The sequence below is a fragment of the Euprymna scolopes genome, chromosome 16 (assembly GCF_053919585.1).
Source record: "Euprymna scolopes isolate OS-2025 chromosome 16, ASM5391958v1, whole genome shotgun sequence".
In the NCBI taxonomy this organism is placed as follows: Eukaryota; Metazoa; Mollusca; class Cephalopoda; order Sepiida; family Sepiolidae; genus Euprymna; species Euprymna scolopes.
Window position 1 is genome coordinate 61,237,932 of NC_136497.1, and position 26,822 is coordinate 61,264,753.

Consider the following 26,822-nt stretch of genomic DNA (forward strand, 5'->3'; position numbering starts at 1 on the left):
TTGATTACAGTCTATTGCATTGTGGATATCTTGGAAAAGGCAAAAGTTAAGGGAGTACACCCTTTAAAAAATCCGGTTTGGGGTTCCGATAGACGAATGGTGAAGCTCTGCAACATATTTCCGGCAGCTACTGCAGCCGCGCTGTTACCGACTGTATTGGCTGCCTTTCCGTTGGAATCTGCCTGCAACGCCAAGAGGGGAGTCCTGATTAATGGGCAAACCAACGTCCTCTTATTACATGCCAAGGCCTGCACCTGGTTTACCACACCAGACGCTGTAGTAAACCAAACTAGATGCAGAATACCATTGCCACAAGGGACAGAAGGTTGCCATCACATACAGTCTCCGATAAATACAATTTCTTAAAGAATCTAGTCAAATAATATACTTTTTTCTTCATTACATGTAATTGTTTTAATATTCTGTATAAAAGAAACGCGTATCTTTTCAGATATGATATTTTCATGGATTGGAATGTAAAGGTTGTCGTTTCTTTGGTGCAGGGAGATCTGATATAACAACTCATGGGTCGTTACCACGTAAAAAATAAATGTCACATCTAACTGAACGTGAACAACATTCGCGAGTATATCTTTATTTATATGTGAGAATTATCTAATGAAGAGTAGTTTCCTATTTGACACCAATATTTTTTGCAAACCCATTTATGAAAGAGAATCTGTAAGCAAAACAAAAGTAAATAAACATTACTCGAACGGAATTACTGTTCAGAAAAGTACAGAACTCGCTGTCAAATCAAAATATTTATCAACAAATTTGAATCGGCTCGGTGGATCCAACGAAAGTTAACAAAACGGCCGGGTCTTGCGAAACATAATATTGCAATTTTTGTTTCTTCTGTTAAACTATTCGCTTGAGTTGCAACGTATCATATTGGAAATTCAAAACGTTTAGGCTCTACAAGTATATAACTCTAACATTTCGCCTTTTTTTAAAAATAGAAAATAGAGTTAATATTTTTCATTGTCGAGCTGGGATTCTATTTGCTTCTACACTGGTTTACGTAGTTTTTTTGTGTGTTGACCATTTTGATGTGACAAAATAGGAGCTTGATTACTAATTTCATCTGTTAGTATCGGTTGATGATATATAACTTAAAGCAAGGACGTAGCTATCGGAAAAAACCAGGTTTTGATCATAAATTAGAGTTCTTGTATTCCAGATATTTGCTGATAAACTATTTAACTTGTAAGTAAATTTGTTGAGAATAGTACAGAAATAATGGTTATGCAAAAATCTTTAGTCGAATGTTAGAGTAGTAGATTTGTTCACATGATCTAGCATGAAATGATTGTACCCAACTGATGATGATGAAGGTACCCGCGTAACCATGTAGGTCCAAAGTTAGTGCTCCGTGATTGGTAGAAATATTGAAAAAAAAAAACATGCTTACGTCTTATATATTAGGAATACTATATATATATATATATATATATATATATATATATATATATATATATATATTCACACACATCTGATTGAACAGGGCGGAGTTATTCTTTTTTCCGATCTTAATGAATAATTTTTCAATCTGCCGGGTGGTCTTTTTAATTTCAGTAGGTAACTTATACAGAAGAACGCATACAGATTGTTTTTCAGCCATATTCTTCTTGAGCGCTTTCTATCGGTGCATCCAATTATTTTCAGGAGCGATTGTTGTTGTTTTCGTTTTCTGTTTCTGTGAGGCTTTGTGCAATTATATTTTTATTTAATTCGCTATAAAGGTGGGTGTAAGAGCGTTGGGGCGAATTATTTTTATTTTATTTTTAATTTCAATTTTCTCATAGCATAGTTTATTTATTTAGTTTCTAGTTAGTTATTTATTTAGTTTCTAATTAGTTAAATTATTATTTTATTGAGACAATAGAATTCTGCACCTAGTTTGGTTTACTACAGCGTCTGATGTAGTAAATCAGGTGCAGGCCTTGGCAAGTAATAAGAAAACTTTGGTTTGCCCATTTATCAGAACAACCCTCTAGGCGTTGCAGGCAGATTCCAACGGAAAGGCAACCAATAGAGTCGGTAACAGCGCGGCTGCAGTAGCTGCCGGAAATATGTTGCAGAGCTTCACCATTCGTCTATCGGAACCCCAATCCGGATTTTTTGTAAAGGTGTACTCCCTTAACTTTTGCCTTTTCCAAGACATCCACAATGCAATAGACTGTAATCAAATAATTATTACGTAGTTCAGGTACAAATAATCATTTCCATCATGAGAGACAATGGATTCCTATTGTAAGTATGTTCGTCTCGGTATTAAATGAGATCCGGTTAAAAAAAGAATGTCGTTTTTTTATAATTATGGCTTCTAGAAATTTTAGTCGTCGTGTGCAGTTGTTAAGGTAGCTGATTTTAGTATTGTTAGTAAAGATATTTCTAATGTCAGACGTTTGGTACTTTTTTGCGAATTGGTGTGTGACTTCTTAATGCCTTTTAGACAAATATGTTTTTTTGTTTCCTTTTCTTTTTTTCAACCCATCGTTATTGAAAATGTTATTTTTAGCTTGTATCCTTTACTAGCTATGCCTAAGTATGATTTTCTTGCCCAAAAAATCCTTCTACCTTTTCATAATCTAATACATTTTAGACAATTTTCCATTTTTTTTAAATCATTTTTATTTTGAAATAATCTGCTGCACGAAAAATCATTTTTATTTGTAAATAGTGGCTGCACGAAAAACTGTGCACCGTCTTAATAGATCGTTCAATTTTATCTGCTATTGCACGAACCACAAACTCTTGTCTCTAAATGCCAAAATCTTCCCACACTCCATTAATTTCCGTTAATTTCTTGCCTTTACACATTAAGAATACTGAGTTTCACAGTTTTTAGCGTGATAATATAATTTTCCAAAAGATTGTAAAACGTTTTGCAGTTATTGTTAACAAAAAACAGTTTTGTTTCTAAAGTTTGGACGAAATAGAATTTTTGTTGTTGTAAGTAGATAAAAAAAAACTTATTTAATTTACTATTCGTATTAATGACTCCAATATGAATTCTATTAATAGGCAAATACGAAATTATTTGGATAAAATAAGTTTTAGAATTTGCAAAGATTATTTATAAAGTCTTCTCGTGCAGAGTGTTTCCAAAATTATTTCCAACACTATATATATATATATATATATATATATATATATATATATATATATATATATATAATTGAAATTGGTATATTTAGGCAGCATTTTTTCATTTAAGCAAATATTATTAAATGCAACGGACGCACTTTGCTTTATGATTATTTTTTTTAATTTTTCGATTTTCCGGATAATCTTTTTTGTATCAAAATCAAAAATATTAATTAAAAGTTCCATAGTTGTTGCTGTCACGAGCGCTTTCGATTCGTCTACAAATCATCATCAGGTGTTGAAATAAAAATGCGAAGGAGCAAAAATGAGCATTAAGACTGAAACATAAAATATACAGTAAACGGCGATAAGTTGAAATATAAAGAGGCGATGAAAAGTCGATTAAAAATATAGGTCGGTTGAAAATTCGGGTATTAAAATCATCAAGTTAGTGGACACTGTTAACAAAGTCCGTCCGCTACGAACCACGCAAGATATTTTAGAACGTTACTGCTTTTCTCGACTGCAATATCACTTATAATGGCTTGACGGGTTCTAATATATGACGCTTCAAGAATTTTTAAGCTTTTAATATTATTTTTATGTTGTATAATTTTTATGTTGTCATAAAAGGATCTTTCTAAGATAAGAGGGAGGCAGTTATGTTCTTTTATCAAATGTTTATATATAGCCACTATAACTGATATTACATTCGAGAAAAGCAGTAACATACTAAAATGTATTGCGTAGTTCATATTGGTCGGACTTTGTTAACGGTGTCCACGAATTGCTGATTTCAATACTCGAATTTTTAATCGACCTATATTTTTGATCGACATTTCATCGACTCATTTCGCTCCTTCACACTTTTAATTCAACACCTGATTATAGTTCGTGGACGAATCGAAAGCGCTCGTGACAACAACAATTATGGAACTTTTATTAATATTTTAGATTTTGATACAAAAGATTATACGGAAATTCGAAAAATTAAAAAAACAAAAATAATAATAATAAAAGGGTCTCCGTTGCATTTAATAAAATTTGATTGAATATATATATATATATATATATATATAGTCTGTTTATTATACAAACAGTATTCGTTACACATGTGCATACCTATTTCAGTGGAATCCAAATTCAAGGATACAAATTCATCAGGTCAAAAATTCTTTTTTGGTTTGATTAAGTATTATCTTCGAATTGGGGTTCCACTTAAACATATATGCACATGTGTAACCAATAATGTTTGTATTAGAAACAGACAATAAACCAGCTATGTCAAGCATTGAGTTCTCCTTGATAATCACGCGAGTATCATTGGATTTACATCTAGAAAACCAATCGATACAACCATTATATATATATATATATATATATATATATATATATATATGTTTTTTCAACCTCGGGGAACAATTATCTGATGAGATGGACAAGATATTTTATTGTCCTGTTAATCGAAACAATTTGTAAGGATTTAAGTAAAAGTCCCCAAGGTTTAAAAATAATAACATATTTAGCTGTACTCACGTATTGAGCACTTTCCTCGCTGAATTTTACGAAAAAAACTTCTTTATATATATATATATATATATATATATATATATATATATATATATATATAATGGTTGTATCGATTAGTTTCCTAGATGTAAATCAAATAAAGCTCGCATGATTATCAACGAAAACTCAATGCTTGACAAAGCTGGTTCATTGTCTGTTTATAATACATATATTATTGGTTACATATGTGCATAAATGTTTCAGTAGAATCCCAATTCGAAGATAATACTTAATCAAACCAAAAATAAAACGTTGGGCTGATGAATTGTAATCCTTGAATTGGGATTCCACTGAAACATGCATGCACCTGGGCCAGGGGTTCTTCAGGCCAGACGAGTGTCACCGCTATTATTCTAACATACATCTGGCCTTTCAAAAAACAAAATATATATCTGATTTTGACAATATCCAAATATATATCAATATCTTTCAATTCAAGTCTTTTTGATATCCACTGTCGTCCGGGATTAATTTAACAAATTTAGCATATTTACCCGGTCTTTCTTAGGTTCCAGGGAAGACTCAACCTCCCCAATTAGGGGCAAATCGCTCCCTCAGGTCGATCACATTACACTGGTACAATTTAAAAAATGATGAAGAAGACTACCAAAACTAACAAATTTTGTAGAGTTGAGGATCTTTACAGCCGCATATGTCCTCAATCATCAGAGAGAATTCTAATGCTTGTATTTTATGTTAAAATGTTTGACTTTGTTGTATTTCAAATATGAATGCACTACAAATAAGTTTTGCTAAAGCCAATTATTGTATCTTCTTTTGAGAAATTGGAAATCTTAAGAAAATAATCATTTCATATTAAATCCAAATGGGCGTTGACATACGCGATATAATGTCAATTTCATATTAAACAAGTCAGCAAAAAGCCGATTTTTTTAAAAATAAAATGAATCGAAATATATTAATATGTTGCAAAACATGTGATGTGAGGCAATAAACTAAACCTAAAATATTGTAATGTAGGTCTTGCATAGAAATTGCGAATGATTTCATTTTATATGTCACATTATATTAAAAATCTGCATATTAATTTATTTATACAATATATTTTTATTTTTCCAAATATTACGTTTCTCTACAAACATTAAAATCAGAAACATAATCTAAAATATTAAGAGCTTGCTACGGTACTTAATTTATTTCTTGAATAAATATGCGAAAGACCGCCGAATATTTTGTCTCTTCCTAAATTAAATGAAATATATATGTAAAACATATTATTTAATTGGAATTCATTATTGAGATGAGCATTATTATTAATTTTATTTATTGCGGACTATTATCATCATGTTTTTCTTAGTTGTTTCACGACGTTTCGGCCAACTATTCTTTCGTCAGGTGGATAGGAACTCTGACTCTCCTGACTATATCCATTGCAATTGCTGCCTTCCGTAGTTGTTGTCGTCTCACCGCAATAAATAAATTTAATATATGTATACGTTTTAGATATTGTACGCATCAACATAAACTGTAATGCAGGAAACAAACTTATCAAATGAGCAGTTACTTACGGGACAAAGCCCCAGTTGACCTCCGGTTCACCCGTTCCTTTGTGTTTGTTGTTTTGGCGGGGAGCGTAGTGTCCTGACCAATTTCAAAACTAAATTCAAAAATGAAAAAAAAAACACAGAATGAAAATAAACTCTAGCAAACAAATACTGGGAATTCAAAGAAAGTGGGCGTTCGCCGGTAGTCGAATGGATATTAGTAAGAAAAACAAACATATCTAGAGACCTAGACGATCCATTTAGATTATGCCTTTTATTGAGATTGTCGGACTGACTTCCTCATCTTGGTTGTTATAGTCACAAGGTTTCGGCCGTTTTGCCCTCCAGCCTTCATCAGGTGTTTTGTATCGAACTGGGGAACCGTTTGTTAGGAGTTTCGAACCCAAACCTTTATTATTATTACGAGGGTACCTTGTTCGGACTCCAGCTAGGCTCTGGGACATAGTTGCTGATTCTCTGTTTTGAATGTTACTTTTCACTTCCTTCCTTCAGGATTGAACTCAGCACCTTAGGGTAACTGTAAATTTTGATACAACGTCTAGGAATAGTAACATATGGCCGAGTGGTCATTGTGACTATAACAACCAAGATGAGGAAGTCAGTCCGACAATTTCAATAAATGAAAACACCTCATCTAAAAAATACAGACAATTAATATAGATTATGCCTTTATGAAAATTTGCTATCCTATACTTTAAAGAACCCCAACAAGTATTAAACGAGAGAAATAACGAACAACTGTGTTCACAAGATAAATTACTCAAGGATAGCGATACAAAATAATTTTAAAACTAATAATAACAATAAGAAACAAACAAATAAAATAGACATACATATACATAAATTATCATATATATATGTATATATATATATGTATATATATATATATATATATATACATATATATAAATTAACATAAAAAACACACTTAACCTAGATTTAAAATAGGTCAGGACACTAGATACCCACGCCCTGCCAAAACAGCACAAACAAAGGAACGGGTGAACCGGAAGTCAACTGGGTCTTTGTCTTGTAAGTGCCTGCTCATTGACTGATTAGGAAGGGTGCGGTGGAAACTAGAAAGCTGATTGGCTAACTGAAAACTCAAGAGACGGTGCGTATATAAAAACGCCAGACAACCAGAAAATCCTCGCATAAGCTTGATAGAATCCTAGCGTGGATGATGAGCGGAATATTCTGTCTAGCTTAATTGCCATATATATTTTATAACTTACTGTATATATATATATACATATATATTGATATATATATATATATATATATATATATATATATATATATATATATATATATATATACTCGTAGCCAAATTGAATATTAGAATGCTCATATTTTTACTTCTTTGGAACGACACTACATCAAAATTTGCAGGCTCTTTTAAGATTATAATACTAGTCGATGGTTAAAATTTTTGACAATTACTAAAAAATATATTTTCAAAGCAATAAAATATGCAAAAATTTAGTAACATTCATATATATATATAATGTCCTTTCATGCCAGCTCAAGTTTTGCTGCTTTGTGATGAATTTTGTTAGGGTTTAGTTTGCTTTATTGTCTCCCCTGTGGCTTTGCCAGTCTACTTATATATATATATATATATATATATATATATATATATATATATATACATTCCACAGACAAACAACGTCGCAGCCCACAAGACCCATGGTAGTCAACGAACCGGAAGTCCAAGACTCGAGTTTCGCCCTCCTTCGGGCTCATCAGTTAGACACATCCGAACTCAGTATTCGAAACCTGAGCGTCTTGCAAGGGACACGGTCATCCAACCAAGATTGTTTGGATGACCGCGTCCCTTGTCGAGACGAAGTAGGTTAATTTCACAGTCGGATTTCGGCGCGGTTTGCTTGATCTGTGTTGGTTAATAGAAATTATTGTGTGCGGGGCGTTTGCTGAGTTGGTAGAGTGCTTGCCTCGCATGCAAGAGGGTCGGGTTTCGAATCCTGAATAAGGATGAGTCTAACTGATGAGCCCAAATGAAGGCGAAACTCGAGTCTTAGACTTCCGGTTCGTTGACTGTCATGGGTCTTGTGGGATGTGACGTTGTTTGGCTGTGGAAATTATTATATACAATCAGTCACATTCTGAAAATTATATATATATAGACACAAATTGTCTTGCTTTAGCGTTAAAACCATCCATCTATTTTAGGTTTATGACTAACGGTTTCACAAATTCTGCGCATGCATAAATAAAAAAAAATCATGAAATTCATTATTAATCGATGATTTTTTGATTCGTCTACTGTCTTATTTTATTTATTTTTTAATAGATTTATACATTTAATTATTCTACACTCCAAACAACATAAATAAAACCGAAAATAACTTTAAAAAAAAACTGGTTTCCGTTACAAATTAAAAAAAAAATCTGGAAAGATTGGAGATTGAATAACAGAACACTCTCCATCCCTATAACACAAAAAGAAACCAAATTACCTTAATCATTGTTGTGTTTCTATGCAAACAATATGCAAACAATAATATCGGTATTTCAGAAGTTAACAATTTTAAATAAGCAGAACTTCTTTTCATAAATGAACAATGTAAATTAAACGTTGTTAAAAATAAACACTTTTTATTTATTTTAAACAATATATACAGTATGACGCTTGTGTATGCACCCGAAATAATACAAAAATGGAAACAAATCGAAAATCTTTACCAAAAACTGGCAAGGATGACTAACCACTTCGCATTTCTATGCCGATACCATAATCTTAAGCTAGCATCACCAGGCTTAACATTGAAACTACCAGTCAGCTCCAAACGAACACAAAAGATTGCAAAATGAGTAGGGCATGAAATTGTCCGAGACAGAATCTACAATAGTCGGTTGAAGAAACATAAATTACAGACAGAAAATTCAGGCAACCTTACCTCATTCCTGGAGAGTATATATCAGATTGATGACAAAACCCGCATCCAAGAATACCTGAACATATTCTATAAGAAAGAATTCAAGGAGGTTAAGTCTCGTCAAATAAAGAAATTGGAAAATCTAAAAGCTACGGAGGTAACACTTCAGGTCCACAATTAACCAATATGAGCCAAAGTAAACGTTAGGTAAATCCCTCCGAGGAATCAGTGCTAAACAAAGCTCTCAACCTCGCCACAACCATAAAACGGATTCCATACTTAAGTATGATAGCCCCAATAGAGGAGGCAGCCTTGAATTAACCCAAAAGCATAAAGAGATGAACTAAGCTGGACTGTGAGACAAGCATTCGAGAATTCAAACTCTCCAAAACCGAGCCTCTCAAAGCAGGAAGTATTGGCTATCAGGTCTCTGTGCGGTGACAGTGATATCATAATACTATCAGCAGACGAAGACAATTCTACATCGGCAATAGATAGAGCAGAATATTCCAAGAAATTGACAGTTTATATAATTTGGTGGCTATTGTAAAGTGAAAATGAATCTGATTCTGAAAATAGAGAGGAAGCTGTCACAGATCCTCAGTAAAAAAAGGACCGAGTACAACATTATAGCAAGCTACCACACCTATACGGCTTTCCTAACATTCACAAGGACGGTATTCCATTAAGACCCATTGTTAGTGCCAGAAGTTTAGCATGCCATCCATTGAGCCCATTCCTGGTAGATGTAATCAACCCAATCATCGGCAAATCTTCATCATACGTCAATAACTAAGTTCACTTCGTGAAAATAATAAATAATACTCCCATTCTAACCAGATGGTGTATCTAGATATAGTGGGTCTGCTCCCGAAAGTACCCACCGATGAGACTCTAACAGTGGTACGGGATAAGCTGACATCGAATGCCCCACTGAAAGAACGCGCTTGCATCCCAATTTACAATATAATGGAATTGTTGACATTCTGTGTAGAAACAACATACTTCGTGATGGAACCTATATATATCGGCAGGAAGAAGCTCTGTCGATGGGATCACCATTGTCCCTGGTACTGGCCAATACACACATGGAATACTTTGAGGAAATAGCATTAGGATCAACACCACTAAAGCCAATAATGTGGTTATGATATGTAGATGACACATTGATGCTCTGGCCCCATCAGGAAGATGTTCAAATGTTACAAGACCATGTGGACTCGATCCGTTCAACTATACAGTTCACGATGGAAAAAGAACATAACAATAAAGTATCATTCCTAGATGTGTTGATACCTCGCACAGGTCCAAATTTTATGTCATCTGTATAACGAAAGCCAACTTTCACTGCACAGTACCTAAACTTTAAGTCTCAACATCCATATAATATAAAGAAAGGAATCTTCCATTGCCTCCAACACCGAGCAAAAGCAATATGTAGTAACATCAGTGAATATAAAAAGGAGATAAACAGTTTAAGAGAGACACTCAACCGAAACAACTATCCAGAGAGTAGGACATCAGCTCCAAGAAATCTGGACAAAACACAAAAGGACACCAGCCAGAAACTAATCACAGTTTGTATACCATATATAAAAGGCTTGTCTGAAAAACTTCAACGAATATGTAATCCATATGACACCAGGACAGTATTCAGAAGTGATTCAACTCTCCAAAAACAGCTTGTGAGAGTCAAGCTCCCTACAGAAAAAATCATTACTAAGAACTGTGTATATGAAATTCCATGTAAATGAGGAAAACGATACAAAGGTGAAACGTATCGTCTATTTAAAGTACGGTTAGAAGAACATCTAAACGCCGTAGTAGGTAAACAGACTGAAGTCAGGCATAGCTGACCATATCTAGAAGAAAAAGGAAAACCATCTACAATCATCGGACAAAGTAAAAATTATAGACAGAAAGGAACAGTGGAGAGTAAGACGACTGAAAGAAGCAACACATATGCTGGGAATTACTAATTGCTTAGTAGACCTAGTATAGAATTCAATACAATATGAGAACCAGTAAGTATAAGCAACAGATAATATATACAAGTAATAAGTAAAAACATTAATATATACAAGTAATAAGTATAGAGATAGATATGCATTAATATATAGTAATAATCAGTAATAAATGGTGATATTTACAACTAGAGATAAAAAATAGGTTTAAGGCTCCTAAAATTCCTACAAGAATTGTCCGCAAGGACCTATGGCCCAGTGGTTAGAGTACTTGGAAAAATAAAGTATAAAACTGATATTCTACTGAAGGTTGAAAGTTCAATGATCATGGTGGGCGACCGAAAAAATACATTTGCGAATTACTTAGAACCTCTACCCAGTTATGGTTGACGAAACAAGAGCACACTACCCCCCCCCCGTGAAGTAAATAAAAGAAATTCCGTCCAAATTCCCCAGTTCGACAGAAACATTCCCGATTTCGGATGTTACATCGACCGAAACGTTGTGAAAATCACACTGAAGATAAGAACAGTAGTTTGATGAATAATAATACGTAAATATATACAGTACTTTTTAAATTTGAAACGATATAAATAGAACGTTTTATACTTTTAAACAATATAAACTTTTTTATTCTTAATTTTAAACAATATAAACAGAATTGTTTTTAAAAATAAACATTGTTCACGAATGCTTTTGATCATACAGGGGAAAGACTTCCTCGTTTTCCTTTCTTCACTACATAAATCCTATCATATGCGTTCCAAAAGTTTCTTTGCTTCCAACTTTTCTCAAGTGTTTTAACAATGGGACCATAAAACCTCTACAGTTTGTGTGTGTACCGAGGAGTCAATCGGGTCAACCAAGTTTTCTTCATGAATAATTCCGTCATGTTCATACAGACCATGATTGAAATCGTCCATACTTTCATAGGCCACCCATCCATCCGATAAAATTCGTGTCCCTGGTAAGATCCAAAAATTAATTATCGGGAATAATATGTCCCGATCCCTGCTTTCACCTCTGGCAATATTACACAGGTTCAAGTCACGTGCGACCATCCCGATAATTAATTCGTGGATCCTACCAGGGACACGAATTTCATCGGATGCATAGGCAGCCTATAAATGTCAGAGCCACCTCGACCATGGGAAGTATCAACGTATCGTACATTTTTACGCGCGTGTGCGTACGACAAAAATGCCACCATTTTTTTTATATTTGCTTTTAAAAAAAGCTATATTATATACAATGTTGGTCGGTGTACCTTAAAATTCACCTGTCGTCACTTCCGCCGAATGGCCTTGTAAAGAAAGAAGTGAGACTCTTAACGAAAACCGCCATACTCATAGAGTAATGTGGTATTGTGGTTATTTATCTGTATTAATTCCTAACTGTGCATCGAACCATACCATAATACTTAATTCCCTGCACGTTATCATAACAAAAAAAACAAAACAAAAAAAAAACAATAAGACTTTCGTCAATTAATATTTTTTCATTATATATATGAAATCGAGTGAAGATAAAAACAAACATATACTGGTGGTAAAATTTAATTTTATGTAGAAATTACTTAAATAAATCTATCTACCACTATATTTTTTCATTCTCATACGAATGATTTTGTAATGTAACAATATATATTCTATATATTCTCACTATTCCGTAGCTAGCTTTAACATATACGGGTAGTCTAGTCTTGTGTATATATATATATATATATATATATATATATATAAAATATTGAATGTATATATATTCTATATATTCTCACTACTATATAGCCAGCTATAACATATACGAGTACTCTAGTCTAGTGTGTGTGTGTGTATATATATATATATATATATATATATATATATATATATATAGATAGATAGATAGATAGATAGATAGATAGATAAAATATTGATTGTATATATATATACATTCAATATTTTATCTATCTATCTATCTATCAACCTATCTCTGTGTCTCTCTGTCTCTGTCTGTCTGTCTGTCTGTCTCTCTCTCCCTCTCTCTCTCTCTATATATATATATATATATATAGATAGATAGATAGATAGATAAAATATTGAATGTATATATATACATTCAATATTTTATCTATATATCTATCTATCTATCAACCTATCTCTGTGTCTCTCTGTCTCTGTCTGTCTGTCTGCCTGTCTGTCTGTCTCTCTCTCTCCCTCTCTCTCTCTCTCTCTCTCTCTATATATATATATATATATGTATATATATATATATATATATATATCGCCCAGCGATGTATCTATTTAATTATAACTAGTTAACTGAAAAATACTCATGAATGTGTCGCGATACCTAAATGTTTATGTAAAAATGAATATAAAGTATATTTTAGATAGATAAAATATTGAATGTATATAGGTATTTTAAGGGGATTAGAACAACAGTCCGAAGCGCAGAGTATATTTTAATGTATTAGTAAATTAGTACAATTAAAATAAAAGAAAACAGTGCTTGTTGCAATGCAGCCATATAATAAGCTCGATAGGCATATATATCCTAGTGCTATTTTAATATTGAGTAAGATGATTGATCATTTTTTATTAAAAATTAAAATTAAAAATTTAAAATCGGTTTCACAAGGAAGAACAAACAAATCAATAAATTGTACGATCGTTTCGGAAACGATGTTTTTATTGAGATAGACAATAAGTCTTGGACAATAATTTTATCATATAGTTTTTTGAAACAAAGTCTCCTCATCAGCAATATATTTTGGATGGGGATTTTTAAAGACACCAAAAATAAAAATAGCATATTTTTAGGTAAGGCAGATGTATCTGAAAAATATTTAAAATATGAAGGAAAATAGTTATTTTTGATGTTGATAAACAAAGTAAGATAAAATGAAAATAAAATGGAAATTAAAAATAAAATAAAATAGGGGTTCAAGGGTAAGGTTAATAGATGATATGTTTTAAAGATTTTTAACAAATATATATATATACATATATAGACATATATACATATATATACGACTTTTTTAGAAGGCGAACCATTGAAAGGTATATATATATATATATATATATATATATAAACGAAAGTTTGGTGTATGTCAGAAATGGTTAGCAACACCTAAATATCTACCATACGTGTATTGATTTATCGCTTCATTATTGACGGGGAATAAGAATGCTATTTATTACAAATCGAACAACACTACTCATTCATAGCACTGCACATATTTCTCTGAATGCACTGATTAACATTTATAATTATTATCCTCACTTTCGTTCTACAAAGAAAGAAAGAAAGAAAATTTAGGCATCAGAGAATACACATATATTTCTCATTTTTTACATTCGCATGAGAACGATCAGATGAAAAGATATCCACGAGTACGCCCCCGCACGTGCTTCAAAATAGCAGAGGTCGATAAAGAAAATATTACGTTAAGATCTTCTCGGATCTCGTGCAGGAACGTCATTTATTTCTCTTTGTTTTCTTTTTGTATGTGGGATGGAAAAACGAAAATGGTTTCATTTTGTATCTGAAGAATTACCAAAAAATGAATTGGACAAAGAGAAAGTTTATTTTCATAAATCAATGAGCCATATACAAATGACTTCCATACCTGAAATGCTCATCGTAATTTTACCTTTTTTTGTATATAGTTCAATACATTTCTACAGTTTTCTTAAATGTCTATTCTTGCGCTGCCATTTTGTTCGACATTTTCTCAGCAATTATAATAAATGGGAACCTCATATTAATTTGTTACGTTCTTAGTGTTTTAATCTTGATTACGGTATTACCTTTCTTATGTATTGCAAAAACAACAAATTTAAGCTCACTCCAGTAACAGGCTGGGATAGAAGAAACAGAAGTCTAGGATGGGGCAGCATTTATTGGGTAGAAGTAGGTGAAATTATAAAAAGTGTTTCTTTTACGAGTACTTTAATAAAATGTGCTCTTATAAATTTAAAGCACGTGTTGCCCTTCGACGTACACTTTCCTGAATAATCCGACAAACATAAAAGTACAACTCCTTTTCTGTTGAAGCCCCCAGATCGTGGAAAGTTTTCTAATCTAATAGTTCCTTTCCTATGATTAATAGACTTTAGAATCACCTACATGTTTCGTGCTAATGTGAGAAAACATATCACTTCTCAACTCAAATAAGCAATACGTCTTGTTTGGAATGGAAAGGCGTACAATTAAAGTCGTTGGAAATTTTAGAAAAAAAAACAGATATGGAAATCTCAAAATGAAGTAAGTTATTAGCTTTTAAGCGAAGAGAACGATGTTAAAAGAAAAAAAAACATAAAGAAAATGAAAGGAAAACACGAGGACAATATCTTGCATACATAAAACCAAGCACATATTTTGTAAAAAGGATTTTATTTTTCTAAAATCTACTCATTTCCTGAATTAGAACATTGCGTCTTCTCGCATTACATTTTTTGATAATCGTATTTAGATGTTTCGACACAATCTATCGCTATAAATCTTTAATAATTCAAACTTAGTAAATTCATAGCTTTCAAATTGATTGTTTGTCTTATTTTCCTACAGACAGATTTTAGGGAAAACTAAATCTGAGTAATAAGACTATGATAAATGTGCAAATTATCGATCTAATTGAGTTTATTGTAATGCATATAAAATAACATATTCAAATAACTGTACTATTAATTAGTGATGGAACGATTCCAATGTTTTCCCAGATTCCGATACAATTATTGATTCTGATTTATTTAAAATCTCTAAATATATTACTATAAAGTTTTGTCGTTTTTAAATGAAAAACAAAAATCCCATGTAACACATGCATATCTTTTCGTAAACGTAAACGTACATTTATGATTCTCATTTCATTAATATTTTTTAATCAATAAAGATTTATCATTTCTTCATTACTATCAGCAATCAAGAATTAAATTTTAAATTAAAAAAAAACAAATAAAAAAGAAATCAATTAAAAGAATCGTTTCTGGCATCGGGGAATAGGTACATATTTCCCGATTCCGATACCCCCAAAGTTCCAATTTTTACGATTCCTGATTTCGATTCTGACTAATTGTCCTTACACTACTATTAATGCACACTAAAAGACAAGTTATAACTTTAAGATTCTCTGTTCCTGCCATATTTTATGGTGTGCTGTTTTATTACTATATTTACAAGTTGTACCTGTCCATTGTTTCACGATTATATTTTCAATTTCCTTGTTTATATTTCGTATAAATCTGCCGAAATCTATGTATAGTTCTATAAACTCTAACAGATTTACATAAGAAACAGAAGATGCCAAATATCTGATCAAATATAAACAATCTTCTATGTGTTAAAAATTGTAGAATTTCCCATCGATGTGATTCCTCTATCTCAAAACATCTATTCCCTCGCCAGAGCAAAGCAACAATTACTAATATTACAAATCTTCTTGCTCCTTAACGGTATAATCCTTGGTAAATCGCTCAAACTGCTGCTATGTATAATTTTGATTACTAGAAGGATGTTTTCTAAACGTGCTTATAATATTTAAAATAAAACAATAATTATGATTACGCATGAAAAGTATGTATCCGGTTAAAAATCAATTTAATCTGCTACTAAGTGACGAGTAATAAAATATTCGTAAAATACAACGATTATGATAATATATGTGATACAAAAATAAAGCGTTTAATACAATCATAAAGTTGTATTTGTTTATCCCTTGATAGTGGGTACTGACGGTTAGGAAATTGCGAAGGATGTTAATTTATGAATTGACTAGCATGGATACCCGACGTGACCTGTGCTTGAATGAGGGTCAAAGAATGTTCCGTACTTTCAATACTTTTATTGTCATCGAAATAAGTGAAAGCGCTCGTTTGTAAATCAAATCCAGTGATTTCCTGCTTTAGTCGGGAACCCCTCTCTGGGTACTGGGAGAAAGCTGACATACCCCCTGCAGTTACTTAAGCCACAATATATTGTAGTCTACATTGCACTGTAGTGAACCTACTGTTGATTTTATAAAATTATTAGCTAATTTGCTCGAAGGAAAGATTAAAATGCAAAAATCAAATATTATCGTTCCATCATACTCTAAACAGAAACATTTATTTTTAACTAAAATAACTTAATACTGATTTTATACGCCAGGTCATTCTGCTTGTGCGATGATAACATTTCTCAAGTGCACTTTTAATGTTATACTGTATAAAAGTCTTATCTTCATTTAAAGTCCGACTGTTTGTCCTTTATGTTATTTTTTCGATTATCGATTTTCGATACTTATCGAAGGTATTCCGATACCTATCCAAGAACAATCTCAGTGCCATAAAGTGTTTCATTATTTCTTCCATAAATAGGGGTACATATTAAAATATGACGGGGACATATATAATGATGATGAGGGAGACGTTTATACAGTTCTTATATTTCTTGGGGACTTTGTATTAACAGTTCTTATGACACGGATAAAATGATAATGACATTTATATCTGACAAGGGATTGTTCTTCTTAACGCATATTGAGTAGAGGGTGATATGATGCACAGTTCTTAAGACAGAGGAGGTGAAATACATAATCTTCGAAAGGTTACACAAAGTTCATTATAAGATGATAAAGACAATTACCTTTTCGTTCGTGATGGAGGATGACACACGACAACAGTTACAACATAATGATGACTTCATTATTCATCTGATCGACCGGTTGATGACGTCAGGAATTCAAATTTGGAACTACATAGCCTAAATGTTCTCCCTTCGCTTCCAAGGGATCATCTGACCAACTTACCGGCTCTCTTTCTCTCCGACTCTAAACTCTCAACTCAACTGCCTGACTAGCTATCTTCTCTGCCTAAAATCCGAACCCATAATAGGGAGAAATGTCCTTTGTCTATGACGTCAGAAGTGTGTTTTTCAAACGTGACCAATTTTACGTGGCTTTACATAGGTTTGTCCAACACACTTTTGACAAACAAGCGAATCCTCAATTCTAATCTAACCTATTGTAAACAATATGATTTAATTTGCACTGTTCATTCTTTTACTGACATATTTCATATTCAGATTTCTAAAAGAATTAACAATAGACTTAATATCTAACATTCCATTTCTTAACTTTGCCTACAGGGTTCGATTCTAGGCTAATCTCATTTTTACTTATTTAACATTCTTCTTATTTACATGGAAAGGGGGCAGCCCTTTTCTATGCAACATCAGTATATTTGCGTGAAATTTTAAAAAAAATCGGCCTAGCCGTTTCGGAATTCATATCGAACAGATTCACACATTAATAAAAAGGCAATGAGCTTTTTATATATAAGTAGAGATATTTAATACATAGTGATTATATGGATTTTTTCAATTATTTTGCGAAGTTCTGATTAATAGCTTGAGTTTCCACATGGCTAGTAAATTAGTTTATCGAATCTTTTGTTAGTTGAACAGTTCAGTGTGAATTGAAATAAATTTGTAATGAATCGAATTGGCACAAGGAAAATCTTCTATGGTTTTACAATGATGGACTATACACATTTTGCTTATTGTTATGAAATGAGTATTGTTGGCATTCGTTTCACCGTTATTTTTTTACAAAGGAATCACCACTTATCAAGGCCAGAAAGCCACTCGTGGATAAAGGTTAAACAGTGTACAGTAGCCAAAGGGAAACTATCATAGTAATCGTTAGACGTGTATATTTGGAAAATTGGATTACTAAAGGGGAAAAGCTCACCAAGAACTTGTTTACGTTGGACTTTAAGACGACCATATTATAGTCAGTTGGAAAGCAGACAAACAGAAGAGAATCCCACAGATGTGCAGTACTAAGAAAGAAGCTTTATTCATGGAATCGATGTTAAGGTTTAGGCATAGATAAAGAGTGGAGCAAATTTTTTTATAGTATTTTCAGCCAGAAGAGTGTTTCCCGTGAATGCTTGCGAGGGGGTCTACAGATTAGAGCTCAGAGGATCACTTGCTATGAAAATAACGATTAAAAAGAGACAGGCTCGCAACGTATCTTCTGTGAGAAAGAGATTGCAGGGAAAAGAAAAGCGCATCCCCCAACTAGGCTACGAATCTATTTTGAACTTTGTCAAGGCAGGATAAGATTATTTGTCTAGCTAGAATTCTTTCTAGAAACCAGGTACTTTCCAAGGAGACAACATGAAGATTGCCAACATCACAAAGTGAAATTGTTTCTGTGGAAAGCAATGCATTTTAACAGGGCACCTCAAGTTATCGATTCATGCCGTTGATCACTGGGCCACCGTCACCTCCTTATGTAGTTGAGATGAAGACACTCTTTTTGTTTTTCTATTTTTCTCCATGTATGCGTTTAAGAAAGTTTAAATGTTTCAAATCTTTAAATTAAAGAAGAAATAGCTACAACAGATGAATTCATAGTGGTGTCTGATTATAGTAGATGTATTTATCTGCTAATCCACAATTCGAGATAAACAACGATACATTGAACAATAGGAAGATAAAATGTTACCAATGATGTTTGCTATTGAAAAATAAAAAAGATTATCTGTTTAGAAAGCATATAAGACGTCTTCCCGTAATATATGAAAAATCATTATCTGTATTTACTGCACTAAAGGAGAAAAACATTATTTATTGCACTAAAACACATACTTAAATCATTCGTTGACATCTATGCTGATGACACGACCATCTACGGCAACACATCAAAGGCTGTAAATGACAAAGTTCTCTCTGATTCTCTCTCCTCTGATCTCGAGCGCGTGGTTCAGTGTGGGAAGATGTGGCTGGTTACCTTTAATGCATCCAAAACCAAACTCCTATCCTTACATCATCAACGCTCTGATCCCCATCTGGCATCAATTGTGATGGATGGCTCTCGTCTGGGTGAGGCCCCGTGTTTTTACAAGCTTCTGGGTTTGACCTTTACTCCTGATCTGAACTGGAACACGTACATCAAGTCTGTTGCCAAGGTCGCTGGAAAGATGGTAGGATCCTTCTACCGCTCCAGAAGATATCTCACTACTGATGCAATTCTCTATCTATATAAAAGCCAAGTACGTCCAAAGATGGAATACTGTTGCCATATCTGGGCAGGAGCTGCTAAAAACAGCCTATCCTGCCTTGACAGAGTACAAATAGACTTCGTGGCTTAGTGGGGGATGCCCTTTTCTCTACCCTGCAACCTCTCTCCTACAGAAGAGACGTTGCGAGCCTGTCCTTGTTTTATCGTTATTTCCATGGCAGATGCTCGTCTAAACTCCAATCTCTGCCCCCCCCTCGCCAATCTTTCACGGAAAACACCCGTCTAGCTGAATCCACTGTGAAAAATTTCCCCCACTCTATATCTGTGCCTAAATCAAAACGCGGATTCCATGAACAAAGCTTCTTTCTTAGAACTGCACGCCTGTGGAACTCTATTCCGTCTGCCTGCTTCCCTCCGGACTACAACTTGGATGTCTTCAAGTCCAATGTTAACAAATTCCTAATGAACCGCCCCCTTAAGTAAACACTTCAGCAAATCTCCACACTAAGTAATGTACTTGCAATAACCCTTATCCCTGAGTGGCTTCCGGGCCTTGATAAGTGGTGATCACTGTGTAAAAAAAATGGACAAAAACATATTTTGATATCCTCTGTATAAAATGTTAAAATAAAGTATTCTTAATAGAAAGTTATTACAAAAAGCAGATATCAATATATAATTACCCGCTTTCATGGACTTCTAATTCTATCGTTGTAGTTCTGTACATTAGAACAATTAGAACAATAAATAATTATTTTCAAGATAAAATGGCCAGAACATTCAAACATTCAATACAGAATGATTCGTGAAATACTCGCTCACTTGGATGCATATTATCAGAGTCGTTACAGATATATGACCGAACATTGCATCGTAGAATATGCTTGATAGTGAAGGACATTTATTTTAAAACGACGTTCTCTTTTTTGTGTGTAACTGAAATACGTGATATTTAAAAATAAAAGTAATAATTCGTTTGTCAATAATCAATATACACAAAGGTTTTATCACTCAATGAGGAACCCCTCCCTGGATTTTAGCCATCTAACTATCCCGAGCTCTTCGCTGCCACATGGGACCCAAGTGCTGTATCAGGTCATCCCTACATCTCGTTCTTGGTCTTCCCTTTGGCCTTTCATGTTCACGAGGTGTCCATTCCGTTGACCTGATAGACCATCTGCAGTCATGTTGTCTTGCTATGTGCCCTGCCCATCTGTGTTTTGATGTTTTGATAGCAGTATTAATGCCAATAACTCTTGTTTGTTGGCGGATCCAGATGTCAAGAATACGGATAATAAAATATTTTATTCGTATAATGTTGAGGTGTCTATTTCTCAGATAGCAGAATTACATATTTCTTACTAATCATCCTGGATTTTAATTAAAGTTAACACATATAATGGAGCATTATTATTATTTATAAAGATGTGAGTATTTTTGTTTTCAAATATCTGGGATATTAACACTTGGATTTGAATGGATTTATAGTAAATATACGTGATAAAATAGATATTTTTTATTAAATAACGACGTCGTAATTATCATATAATTACTATATAATTATCATATAATTATCATATAATTACCATATAATTATCATATAATGGGTATATTTGGTTTAATATCCGTTTTACATGTTCCATGTGTTAGACGACTTCAAGTAATAAACTTCTAAGTTAATTTTTCTCTAGTAAGATCTTTGTTTATACCTCTTTCTATCTAGTCAATTGTTCTAATTTTCTCCCATATGGTCCTTGGTGTTCCCCTGGGAACTTACGTTGCGACCTAAGATGTTCTACATCTACTAACCAGAGAAACCTTATCCATTCTTTCTACGTGCTTATAACGAAAAAGTTGACTCTTTTGCACGCATCTATCTCTAATATCAAGCTTTAATCTTCTGGGTTCATCACATAAGGACAGGTTATGAAAGACACAAAGAAAGGAATAGAATGGGTAGATTCATAGTTAAATGTTGATTATTTTTATGCAGGTATTGAGCATTTCCACATACTGGTATATAATCGATCCCGAGTTACGCCCGCATGTTGAAAACTGTGAGTTTGCTGAGCAGGTTGCTTAGTGCAAAAAGAGTTCAAAGGGTTAAGTGGTGATGTATGCAAAACGCTGAAGTTACGGTCAGCGATAGTACCTGAAATAGATAGCTAGCTAAATAGATAGATAGATAGATAGAGAGAGAGAGAGAGAGAGAGAGAGAGAGAGAGAGAGAGAGAGAGAGAGAGAGAGCATGAAAAAAATATATCTTCGCTTGCGTGCAAGTGTAGTCTAGCTTCCGATTTTGGGCGAAACAGACGTGTCGATTTGGACGTAAAAATGAGTCGCGGAAAAAAAAAAACGCCAAAAAATTTGAGTCAACTATGTGATGGCTTCCCCCAGTTCACTTGTAGACGAAATAAAGTGATCTATGCCAGAAAATCGACCTCATGTTTGCATCTGATGGTGTTCCAAGCAGCTTATCGACCAGCGACGAGAAGTGTCGATCCCAAAGAAGACCCAGATAGCAGAAAAAGGTATGGCGATCTTTATCGCATATATATATATATATATATATATATATATATATATATATATATATATATATATATATATATATGCACACACACTGGATGTATCACGAGCAGATGCATAGATACGTATTAATAATAAAATATGCAGACAATGACAAAATCCCCCCCACGGAATGTTACAATATAATTCACTTTAATTTGTAATATGAGAACTAATGAATAAAAAAGGGGAAAGCACGAGTTACAGAGTTACGTCATTAAACCTAGAGTGATCTTTCTACTTTCTTTTGTTAATTTTTATAATGTGTAGCCATGTCCTCCTATCACCGCTTGACCAACCTCACTGTGCTTCATAACTTACTATTTCTTCATGGTTTGCTGTCGCTCTCATTTTGACCGTGTCGTAATCGTCCACCATGCGGAGTGCTGAGGGTGGGAATACTAATTCACAAATATAAAAATGAACAACGCAAGAGGGACAAAAGAAACACATACTCTGGCACATTCTGTAAATTCAACGTGTACTGTTTGTTTGTTTGTGTGTGTGTGTGTGTGTGTATGCGTGTGTGTGTGTGTGTGTGTGTGATACCAATCACAGAAAACAACCCTTTAAACGCTAGAGTCCGCATCTTAATTTTCTATCGTGGTTGCTCTTCATTTCCGCGTCGAACCGCAAAATCTCATCAACTCAAATCCGCTTGTTCAACTAACCCCTACTTCTAAATTTATGGGCTCAAAATCAGAAATTCCTTCAAGTCCATGGTCTTACTCACTGTCACACTTGATTGTCTATCCTATTTCCAAGTTCGTTTCTGTACCGGTGAATCAATTCTTTCCATTGACTTTCTGTTAACCTCACTTCATATTCTTTGTTCTTCTAATCAATTATTTCATTTAATTATGAATCACTTTCTAACTCGCTTGGGTGCAACCATATTATCATAATAAAGCGGCAATATAGATCTTTTTCCCCGAGTTTTGTATATTTATTTTAATATTTTCATTAGTCTGCTTTGAAAACACATTTGTATATTTTTCTTTGCGTCTATTTGAAAAATCGAACTTTGATTCAATGAAAAGATTTGTTTCTTCAGGAAAACTGATTTTTCCAACGTCATTTATGGCATCTGTTTACGTGTTGCTTGAGACTTAATCCGATTTCCGTATGGAAAACTTATAAAAATAGATGTTCTCCAAAGGTTGACTAGTCATTATCGGAAAGCGTTGTGCTTTTAAGAATGATTCAACGACGGCGTACCTCATATCTCACGTATTATCCTTCTAATCGCGCTGAATGTGTTGCAAAGTTATTTAAAAAAAATTTTAAACCGGGAAATAATTACGAAATATGTATTTAATAATTTTAATATAGTAAAATATATTCAGCATATTTTAACTTATAATGTACAAATTATATACTCTTATAAATTTATATATTCTTTATATTCATATATTCTTATTATCTTGTGCATTGATGCTTGAGTTATATACAAAGTCGTGTTAGCAAATTAGATGAGGATGTTCAATAGAGATGTATTCTTTCTATAAATAATCAAACATATTAGGAAATCAAATCGGGTGTTTGAATCAACAAATAGATAAATAGAAATACAGAAATAGAAAAAAGAGCGATGAGTAATTTGTTCAGATTAATATAAATTACAACTAATAAGAATAATGCAAACATGGTTCACTATCCGAGATCAAGGTAAAATGTAGTACAAAGAAGTAAAACCTTAAAGAAACTAAGGTTTACTAGATTTTATTTATTCAGATAACTAGTTTTGGTATATTTTACTTGAAAATTATTGGAATAATCATGTTATTTTATTTCATATTTTTATAAGGTGTTGCTATATGAAATTAGATAAACCTTGTAATTGAATTCAGAATTGCATTATTGGAAGCGGAATAGTTTACACATAGATGCAAGAATTAAAAATTCAAGTCATTATATTGCAACTGTCTTTTTAAAGTTTGAATCCTTTTTATCTGTCGTCTCTCGTCTAATTTCGATAATATTAATATTTATTTTTTCTTGCCGCGTATATTGATCTTACTTATTCTACTAATTCGTTTATGCATAAGTATTTATGGATTTCACCGAAATGAATTAGTTAGCTGCTGTTCTTCATTATTTGCTCTTATAAGCAATATGTGAAGTATGTGAATACGTGTCACATTACTTCCTCTTAGAGGATGAGTTTTAATTATTTCACAAGTCACAACCGACTCAAATTAATGGGTTCATATATATATATTGTGATTTAATTCCGATAACAAACAAAAGTTCATAGTCATCCAACCTTTTGTAATCTGTCATAAGAGCACTAAGAAAAGAAGTCATACTTAATTTGAAGAAAATACATATTATTGAAATGTTTGCGTGAATTTTCTTTCGCCGAAGCCCGATGGTCATCCCGAGCGATGGATATTTCACTTTTTCGTTTATCGTATGTTTTACTCATCTCTAATCGTCTCCTCCTGATACCCTTTTCTTTTCTCTACAATCCCGTTCCCACAGAAGAGAGGTTCCGCGCTTTTCTCTGCTCTATCGTTATTTTCATGACAATTGTTCGACTGAGCTCCAATTTAGAGTTCCTCCTCACAAAAAATACTTATCTAGCCAAAATCACTATAAAAATTTTCACACACTCTCTATCGGTGTCCAAACCTAAACGTAGATTCAATTGACAAAGCTTCTTTCTTAGACCTGGTCGTCAATGGAACGCTGTCCCGCTGGTCTGCTTTGCAGCTGACTACAATATTGTGTCCAACGTAAAAAATTCTTATTGAACCGTCTTTTTAAATAATCTAATTATACAAATTTTCCATTACTAACGATTACTACGCTATTGTCCCAATAACTATCGTACACACATTTACCCTTATCCTCCAGTGGCCCCCGGCCCTTGATACGTGGTGACTCTTTTGTTAAAAAAGGACTTCTAATCGACTAGTCACTCCCCACTTTTGTCCCCATCGTTCAGCCATGAGACTTGCCGTCCGCTTCTGGTATATTGGAGGTCGTTACATATAAGTACAGTAGCGGACCCCAGTATAAACCATATTTCCTGCTTTCTTGAACTAAGAAAAATTACACTCGCCAAATATTTAACATAGGCTTATATATGTTTGTCTAAAGTTCTTTTCAGAAAATACTTAATTGATCGTTATGAAATATAGAAGATAGCGGAATAACGTAGACAATATTTAATTTAACTTCTATCCAAACGAAACAAAGTGTAAATAAACTGTCAGTGAAACTTCATGTTTGTTTTCCGAATTTTATAAAAAAATTAATCGTTTTTATCAGACATAAATTAATGAATAATAAACATCATTTAAGTTTGAAGTAGTTTAAAGCATTTTACGGATGTCAATTGTATACAACGTCTCATTTGAACATTAAAATATTTCTAATTTGCATAACGTAATTAGTTAGCAATTAGGAGAGGTTTCCCGCGTTTCAATTTCTTCTTACGAATTCGTACATTTTTTAGTTGAGTAAAAAGCATTAAATTAATGATGCTCAAAATTATTATTAGTATTTCGAACATAAAGTTTAGTGCATATATCCTCATGAGGAGATATAAAAGAGGAATTTGTGTACTATTTATAAAATTACATAGAAGCGCATCCGTCCTGAGATAGGTATTCAACGTGCTCTGAATAGACATTGGTTATTATTAAAGCACCTGTAAGGTTTGTAACCCACATAAACTATTTTAATAGTCTCTATGTTTCGTTATTTAGTAACCAGAACGTGATGATATGCCGTAGAACAAGAGATAGTGTTTTATTACAGCTCGTAAAACTTGTAAAATTTATTTAATCTTAGTAAAGCTTGATAATGAATACTACACATGAGCGTAATAAGTTAGGTCATAGGAATTTTAAATAGTAAACGTATGTTAGTCCAGAATGTAAACTACAATTTATAATAGAGAGCAAAGATCAAAAACAATTTCCTTTAGTCAAAGAAATTTCACCTAAAAAGATCAAAATATACTGATAAATATTTACTGTTGATTTTAAAAAAAACTATTACTTACTTTACTTATATAATATAAACTGTTTCATGTTAGTAATGTCCTCAGTTACTGATTAGCCACTCATAAAGTCTGAAGACAACTTTAGAAAAAAGGTAAACAAGTCGGATTTTTTGTTGCATTTATGATATCATAAAAAGATTGACAACAAGTAATGTGTATTTCTTATGGGAATGGGATATGACAAGTATTTGTTTACAT